The 8,857-nt window shown below is 35.6% G+C and overlaps 1 long non-coding RNA gene and 1 pseudogene across 1 annotated transcript; both read left to right on the top strand.

Annotated features, from left to right (window-relative positions):
- Positions 1-310: 310 nt before the first annotated feature.
- LOC148904636 (G protein-coupled receptor 83-like) lies at positions 311-1,688 on the top strand (annotated as a pseudogene).
- A 2,535-nt stretch (positions 1,689-4,223) lies between these two features.
- LOC148904635 (uncharacterized) lies at positions 4,224-5,917 on the top strand. The gene is made up of 3 exons (XR_016118911.1): positions 4,224-4,684; positions 5,409-5,462; positions 5,891-5,917. It is a non-coding gene; the product is annotated as an uncharacterized LOC148904635 (long non-coding RNA).
- Positions 5,918-8,857: the final 2,940 nt, after the last annotated feature.

Raw genomic sequence — 8,857 nt, 5'->3', positions numbered from 1 at the left:
ACAGCTGGATATTTCATAATTAACAATAATCATTCCAAAATATAAATGCTGAAATAACTTTGGGCTGAAAGTAAAACGAAAAATAATTTAAATGGATATTTTTCCTTGTTAACTCTATATTTTTTCTTCAGCTTGTTTTTGACTTTAATTTTTCTAAAAATAACGCTATTCATTTAATCCATTTGATTGGAATTTCTCGTTTAGTTGTCAAAAAAATGTAATGAAAATATTGCCACAATGTTACCTTTTTTTTGTCAACTAATGACTAGTCCAATTACAAATGCCGTATATACAAGCTAACTTACACATATACAAAGAACATTGTACTTAACGCTCAGACTCTTCGATTCTTAAGCCATAGATGGACTTAAGGTCGGGTAATCAGCTTGAGACGATAAATTGGCCTGAAGGTTGTCTAACAGTTTCCAGTTGAATGAAGCTCTTTAAGTAGCACATGAGACCATAGCGGAAGCTTAGTGGATTCTGAGTCCTTTCTAATTTCGCTGCTTCTGTTAAGTGGACACTTATATTTGGTGTTTGGCAAAGAGATAAGAACAACTGAATATGACAGCCACCACACCACTGGGAATAACTCTTAGCATCACCAACTCTATCTTGGCTGTTTTTGGATCAGCCGTCAATCTTCTAGTGTGCATTGTGATATACAAAAACGAGGAACTCCAAAATGGGCTAGACCTTCTTATAGCCAATCTGTGTTTTGCGGACTTATCGGTGTGTTTTCATCGCTCAGCCGATGTATGTAGCCTATCTGAATGGAAAACTTAGTGCAGAAACTGAGAACGCTTTTTCTTATATCAGCTTGATCGCCTTACATGCCGTGGCTCTAAATCTCCTAGCGATTGCAGTGAATCGGATGATCGCCATAGCTCACCCATTTACAAACACGTTCATGTTCTCCAAGTTCAAAGTCCTGATGGTGATATGTGCAATTTGGGTTTCAGCAATTGTTGCTGCTGTATTTTTGTTTACAAAACCGGGAAAACTGTTCTCTCCTTATTCTCATATCATGATTATCCTAACGTTCCTATGCTGTTATGCGAGGATTTTTTTTATCGCAAGGAAACAACGTAGGCAAATTAATATACAGATGCAATCAGTCAGTCACAACCATCAAACCGTACGACTTCAAAAAGCAAACAGAGCGAACATAACATCGGCTCTTATTGTCCTATCTCTAATGGCCTGCTTTTTTCCTGATACAGTCTATGACTTTCTACCGATAGAAATCATGGAAGTCAGAAAAAAATGGCTTTTTACTCTGCTTTTTCTAAGTTGTTCAGTCAATCCTTGTATTTACATGTGGAGAACCGAGGTTTTCAAAGTTGCTATGAAAAGAACTCTACGAATCTCGCAATAAAACTCAAATTAAGCATAAACATTCATTCCTAAATGGTGGTAATATTTCGGTATAAAAAAGGCTCCGGACATAAAGTGTCATTCTTTGTTGATATTTTAAATGGAGTTAGAATCAAGGAAACTTGCATGGACATTCGTCTCTTAAATTCGTAGGATAAACGTTCAAGTGACAATGCTCTAGCTCTGGATTAAGAGAGAAATAATTAGAAGAAGAAAAAGAATACTGATGTATGAAAAGAAAAGTCAACAAGAGAAATAAGAACCGATGCAACATGTAGCAGGTTCAATTTAATTTTTCACTGTGAAAATAAAGATTGAAGAATTTTAAAGTCCATAGGCAAATTCTTTATTTACCTTTCTTTTATTAAAATCTTAGATCCACTAAGCATTTTGATATTTATCTTCACTTTACCTCAAACAGGAATTAACTCGTATAACAGCTGAGTTTTGAATCCAACAAGCGAACCATTTTTTATTAATTTCTTATTTTCTATTTTATTTAATTGTTTATATATTTTTTGTAACTTAGTAATTCGGTTGTCATACATAATGCTGTCAAGAGATCCATTGGTTGAATGGAGAAGTTATACTGTAATCAAAGAAGTTCGTTTAGTTTTTAAACTGAACTCAGCAAAACTTTTAATCATTAAGTTAGGTAGAATAATACAAAAAGTCCAGGACGGAAATAGAAATTAGGCCATTGTTTACAAACAACATCAGAGCCGAATTGAAATGAATATGCTATGAGATTATTCCATAAAGCAACTGTGTAAACAAGGAACAATATTGGAAACACGACTGCTTGGATATCATGAAAATAAACAAATACAGCTGAACTGCACTTGATTGAACAATCCCTTGAATTGTACTGTTCTTCAGTTATTTCTGTTAAGAATTTTTTTCTTGCAACCCATTTTTTTCACTGAATTGAACACTGAATAGTGGATGTGATATGTAGCAAGTAAATGGTTTTTATTCTTCACTGAAAACTCAGTGATATGCATGTGAACTGCTTCCTTTTCGTTGAGCTGTATTTGAATCGTATTTTATTATTGAAAATCTGTTAAGCCAAAGACTTCAGTCTCATCTTCAGATGCGTGGTTATATCGGCTTGCTGTACCAAAAAGATTTACGAACATGAATGTCTATTTTATCTTCCGGGAGATCTTTTCGCAAAGTTGGACTTTGAAAAAAAGGGGTGACAACGGAAGGTGAAAACATCGGGGTCAGATTGCCGAAGAACGTCCAACCAGAATACGTACGATCAAACATTGAGTGTCGTATTTCGATCCGGTGTCGATCTTTAAGAAAAAGGAATAGGGAAGAGCTTTGCAGCCATTTGACGAGAACCTCTTTTTCTCTTTCCTCCAAAACTTCCTCGATTTTCCAAAGTTTTTCTTTTTTTACTTGTCTTTTTTTATTTTATTTTTTTCTTCAAAAATGTTTATGTCGAATTCGCAGTTTTAAAACGACGGCCTTTTTGTTTGCCGCTTTTCCGCCACAATCCAAATATGGAATCGATCATACCATATATGGAGTGAGCTTTCTCTACTCCAACTTCGACGCTAACATATAGAGTAAAGCTGGATATGCAAATTAAACAGATATGTCATTCCCAACGAATAATTCTAAAGTCAATATAATGACTAAACTTGCTCTTTCTTCATGAAACCTGCTAACTTCGTTGTAGTAATGAAATAAGGAGAGTTTTTAGATTCGCCTCGTATTTCCGAGTTGAGGACTGGGCCTGAAATGCGATCGCAAAGCATGTATGGATTGTTTTGATCGGACTGGGCGGCCATTGTGAAACCACAAGTACCCACTTGAAAAATGCCTTGAGATATACATAACAATGAAACAGCCGCCATCTTGGTTGATCTAACAAGAGAAGTTCAATCAGGAATGCTTTGTATAGTTAACCAGCATGGCGGCTATGACGTAACATGCTCTAATACTAGGTTTAGTAGCCACTCTTGGTTTCTTTCTACCCAAACAATCTATCGGCATGCGTATACATTGCTTTATTGCATTGCCATTTTTCGAGCCGCTTCCTCTGTTCGGCGTTTTTTACCTTCGGCGAAGTTAGAAACTTGAATTTTTGATACAATCTATTGTAGCTCTTCTGTTTTGGATCAATGCATGAGGATTCAGTTCTTTTCTACTGACTTCTCTACCCATTTTGTAAATTTTGACTCCGCCCGGCATACATCAAAAACTTTATCCAGTCTTTCTGTGTGGCCATCAAATCTATATCCATATCTAGCGAGCTTACCTTAACCGGAAGTGAACACAGATTTCTTTCTGGTGATTTGTTTTGCCATTTAAAGCTTTAAAATGTCAAAATATTAACCAAACTTGCAGATATTCTAGCGAAGAAACATCTGGATTTGTCTTCCATCTTGAATTTAACTTAGAAACCTGGCCTTTAACAAAGTATTCTGTTTAATTAAAACCACAGGGATCCCACACAAACAACAAAATAAGTCCCACGTGACAAACGAAGTATCTAAAAGTATCTAAAAGAGAGGCTAAAAGAGGCCTCGGTCTTGATAATTTACGATATTGTGCGATAACCGAATTCAATAATTGCTTTATTATACATTTTGTAAACTGGAAAAAAATTAACATGAACTTTAAATTATAGAGACAAGAATTATGAACGCCATGATGTTGCGTGAAAAATGCAAAATTCTCAATTCAGAAATATTTCGAGAATTCTACATAAAATATATGAAAATAAGTTATGTTTACGTGACCAGAACGAGTCAAAACGTCCCCATATAGCCCCCGTCGGTGCAAAGTTTTTACCATCACAAGAGTGATCGCGGGCTCACGCTTTCATACACACCGCCATTTTGAAAATCTTTGTTAAAAACGATCACCAAAATTACACCATAAAAAATAATTGTTTTTAAGACCTTGGAAGCTCAAGCCTACCAGACATTAAATGTGATGGAATGATAAGCCCTTAAGGGGGTTATAGAGGATTTTGTATGGAATACTGAGCTTAAAAACCAAAATGAATGAACGGAAGATCGAGGAAGAAGATCGCCATTGAACGATACGACGTCAAAACCTCACAACTTGAATTTCATTTGAGGGGTCAGATTTCTTTAACAGGTGCTATAGTGGATAGTTTGACCGTGGGCCTCGTACAGATAGATCCATTCTCCCTCCACTTGGGGGATCTTTCTTTTTGTTGGATTTTTTTTTGGTTGAATCAAAGCAGGAAGCTGATATGTCTTGTCCTCATCAAGTTTTTATGAAAAAGATTAATCCAGCAGACTTGAAGATGATGAGAACACAGGTCAGTTAATAATTCCCTGTTGGTAATAATTCCCCTGTTAAGAAAAAGCGTAAGAATTATCCTGTCTCTAGAATTAATTAAGCTTATGGTATTCTATAATTATTGTAAATGTAATAATAGATCCATAAACAACCCTACAGTTGTTAGAAATTATAAGCTAAATTATATCGTTAAGCCTAGACAAGTTGTTTTGTGATCTTGAGTCAATCCAATACACGTTTTAAGATCAATATTAAACTGTACTGTGAATTTCTAAAATATATACTTTTTTTAACTAAACAATGCATGTAAAACATTTATTTAGCTTTATCATTAAAATTAAGCAAAGTTAGGATTTATGTTTAAATGAAATTAATATACTGTAAGTAATATATTTGTTGAAAATGTAAAATGTTTAGATATAACTTGACATCTGATTGGTTGGCTAGCATGTCTCTGTTAGTGGTCAGAGAGCTGCATTGGCAAAAAATACTCACATTTTAAAAATAAAAGCAAATATGATGTATGATAAAAGTTCTGCAGGTAGTTGTAGAGCATTCAGAACCAAGGCATTGTCCCCTCTCATGCTCTACAGGTTGACCCCTGCATATTTATTCCACAAAGTATAAGGATCAAGTGTGTGCACAATAAAGCACACACCCCAGCCAATCAGATATTAGTAAGTTTCATATCAGTTATTCTATCTATATTTTGTTTGTCTCATTTTATGATCTGTACTTTTTAGGGATCTTGTAATAAATGTGACAAAAAAGGAAATGATCTGTGGGCATGTCTACAGGTAAGAGGGAAGGACTTGAGCTCCAGGGCCCAGCTCTCGTACGAAGCCTGGATAGCAGATAAATACTTATCCAGTGAATAGAGTAAGTCGATGCTGTTTTTCCAATACATTTATCTGCTGGATAAGATTTATCGTTGGATAGCACTATCCAGGCTTCGTACAACCAGGCCTAGATAAGTCAATATTACTATAACAATGTTGCACTGTGTGTCCGTAGCTTTACTGTATTAATTTAAAAAAAACTTACCCTGAATATCCCAGGACCTGATTACAGTCTCTTATAAATTTATAAATTTAATTCAACCATTGCAATGTTTATGATGAAGCACCAGGAAGTTACTGTACATGTAGGTGTCATGGTTTTGAAAATGTGTTAATCAAGAGAGTAATAGGATTTAAGAATTATGAGTAACTGTTTGATTTTGCAGGACTGTTGTTTATATATTGGATGTGGGAGTGTAACAGAAATCATATAGAGCTTCAGAATCAGGTAGATTTTATATTATCATATGATTAAAAGGAAGAAAGGAGGAAAAGAGAAAGAAAGAAAGAATGAAAAGAAAAAAGAAGGAAAAAGAAAAAGGAAGATAAGAAAAAATATTAAGAAAGAAAGGAAGTAAGAAAAGAAAGAAAGGATGAATTAATGATAAAGAAAGAAAGAAAGATGTCTCTATTCATCATCGATATCCAACTATCATAAAACTAGCATAAGAATAAGGAGATGGTGTTGTTGCTGGAATACATATTTAAAATATAAAGTTTTGAGCCAGTAACCTGACACGATGATATATGTATTGTAATAGGGACGGACCATTAGATTATTGAGGGAGGGGGGGGGGGGGGTTGGGCAAGTTATTTTGTGCAGGATTTTTTAACGCTTGTGGCTGTGCAGGGAATTTATTTTTTGGGACATACTACGGATTTCATCGAAGTGTGGCATGCATTAAAAAAATTCGTCTGCGGATTGGCCTATGAGACGCTTGTGACTCCGCCCACTTGGAGGTGTGATTTTGTCTGATTCCTTTCTCGCGAAATTGCACAATAAACATAAGCGAACTTGGTTGTGTTTACAGTAGGGGAAAGAGCTATAAGTAGTGATTTGAGATCTCTCGTTATATATGAGATTGTTGAAAGTGGTGGGATATCATAACAGGATTTTCTCCTGGAAAATTTGTAGAAATTGATCGAAAAATGTCCCCCGCCTCCATACTCAACTTTGAACTTGTACCTTCTACTCGCCGCCATAATTTTGAATGAACGTTGCACGGGAATAGCCGAGAAAGGAATGCAACAAAATCACCCTCCAAGTGGGAGAAGTCACAAGCATCTTGTAGGCAAATTCGCAGACAAATTTTTAATGCGTGCCACACTTCGATGAAATCCGTAGTAATTTGGAAATTTCTTCTGGCACTTTTTTAGCATGAATTCGTTTTTTCACTCTTTAAAGCTGTTGTCGTATGTTGCTTCATTTTTTTGGGTTTTGCCCAGAACCATCAAAGATCTATGGTTCCGCCTAAATAACTTGTTTTCAGGGGAAAATGACCATCAGAGGGCATTAAATCTGGAGAATTACAAAGTCTGGTGTGTTAGTTGTCAATCCCGTGTAGATTCAGTAGTTCGGGCGTGCAGAGTGACACACCCAGTCCGAGGAAATGGAAATAGTAGAGATGGAACTGAGAAAAAAAAAGAAAAGACAACCAATTACAAACACAGGTGGGGAGGACTTGAAGTTTTTAATACTTAAAAAATTTCCCCAGAAAATTCCCCCGAAAACAAAAAAGACATATGTAGTTGTATTTTCAAACGAACCAAGCTCATTGAATAAAGAACAATGATCGGTCATAGACTGTTAAAGGGTCTACACTAGTCAAAGGGGGCGCTAGACCAAGAGGAAGATGAGTAATGATGAAACATGTTGTAGCAAGAAAAGGGCAGAGTTTTTCTGTTTACCAACAAGAAGAGTCTACTCATGAGGCACAATCAACTCTCACCGCAAATACGATAGCACTATCAGATAGAGAAAGTCGTATCCCGTCAATATAATTGATGCCGTTTATCCCAATGAATACTGGATAAGATGTTATCCGTCTGATGCGACTATCCTCTTTTCGTCAACAGTCCTTTAGTCCTGTCCTAGTTATTCCATAGGGGATTTCATTAGAGCGAACAAACGTCTGCATCTACTTTCATTATGAGTTTCTGTTACTTTTGTATTTCACCGCCCCGTTTTTATGAATTTCCATTGATACACCTCCTAAGTAAGTTAACCATCATGTACAGTACTTAAATAACAAATAGACGCTCAGTGTTTTTAATGTGTCTGTCCTCTTATTGATGAGAAATTGTTTTCATCACATTGGTCAAAGTAGTGTGATCCACAAGGCGTATCCAACACTGCTGTCTATTTGTTTTTTATGATCAGTCAAACACTATAACGTGCAACATAAATCCCAACTAAATACTGCCTAAATTTGCAATTCTATGGCTTATCTAAGTCTATTAATGTAGCACTCTTTCCTACTTCTTACTTTTTTCTTTGCTTTGCTAGAGTGGCACCCTTCCTTCTAGATGATACTTGTATGTTGCTTTATAAGATGTTAAAAGCATCAAAAACACCATTTTAGGACTGACTTAAATAAATGGATCTTTACTTCTCTTGCACATCATCATGATATTCTTGATGATGGGTGATTTTTTGGACTTAGGAGCAGGCCTTAAGCCAAGAGTGAGGTTTGCCTGACGGTTTCACTGTAGATTGTAATTAGTGTGATCATAATGCCTTATGCCATAAATTAGTTAGAGTAATGTTTCAGGCTTAAAACAATGTCCTGTCCTGACCATATTCGCCAAGAATGAACTTGTCTGGTCAAATCTTTTTGTCTTGCTGGTTCTTTTGACCAGTAGCTTTTAACCAGAACAAGGTATATATGACTGGTGACTGATTGGCCAGTATTTAGTTCTGAATTAAACTTGTCTCACAAAAACAAACAAAAAAACAATGTAGTACTTAGTAGACACAGTCATGTTTGCTTTTTGCTTTGCTATTGCTCACTTATATGTACTCTAAACGAGTTTGTTTCCTCACCACGAGGTACCCAAGCTAGTTTTTTTCATACTGGGCCAAGAAAATCTCTATAGTAACATTTCTGTTTGATCTCTAGGATATGTGGCTATGAATATTGGCAATACTTTTTTTTGCCCCCCTTTTTTTAAAAGCACAAAAAAAATGAATGCTTGCTGCTTCAAGCATATCCAATTGTATTACATGTAATATACCATGTGTGTTTCCCCCATTTTTACCGTAGTACTTATTTATGTTGCTTGAATTTTCTCTTTCCGGGCTTGCTCGATAACCAAATCAAAAATCATGTTGAAAAATAAATAAGATACTAGAA

The sequence above is a fragment of the Actinia tenebrosa genome, unplaced genomic scaffold (genome assembly GCF_029948245.1).
Source record: "Actinia tenebrosa isolate PJP-AT-01 unplaced genomic scaffold, QUT_ActTen_1.0 PGA_scaffold9__36_contigs__length_13948895, whole genome shotgun sequence".
In the NCBI taxonomy this organism is placed as follows: Eukaryota; Metazoa; Cnidaria; class Anthozoa; order Actiniaria; family Actiniidae; genus Actinia; species Actinia tenebrosa.
This window is presented reverse-complemented; position numbering and strand designations above follow the sequence as displayed.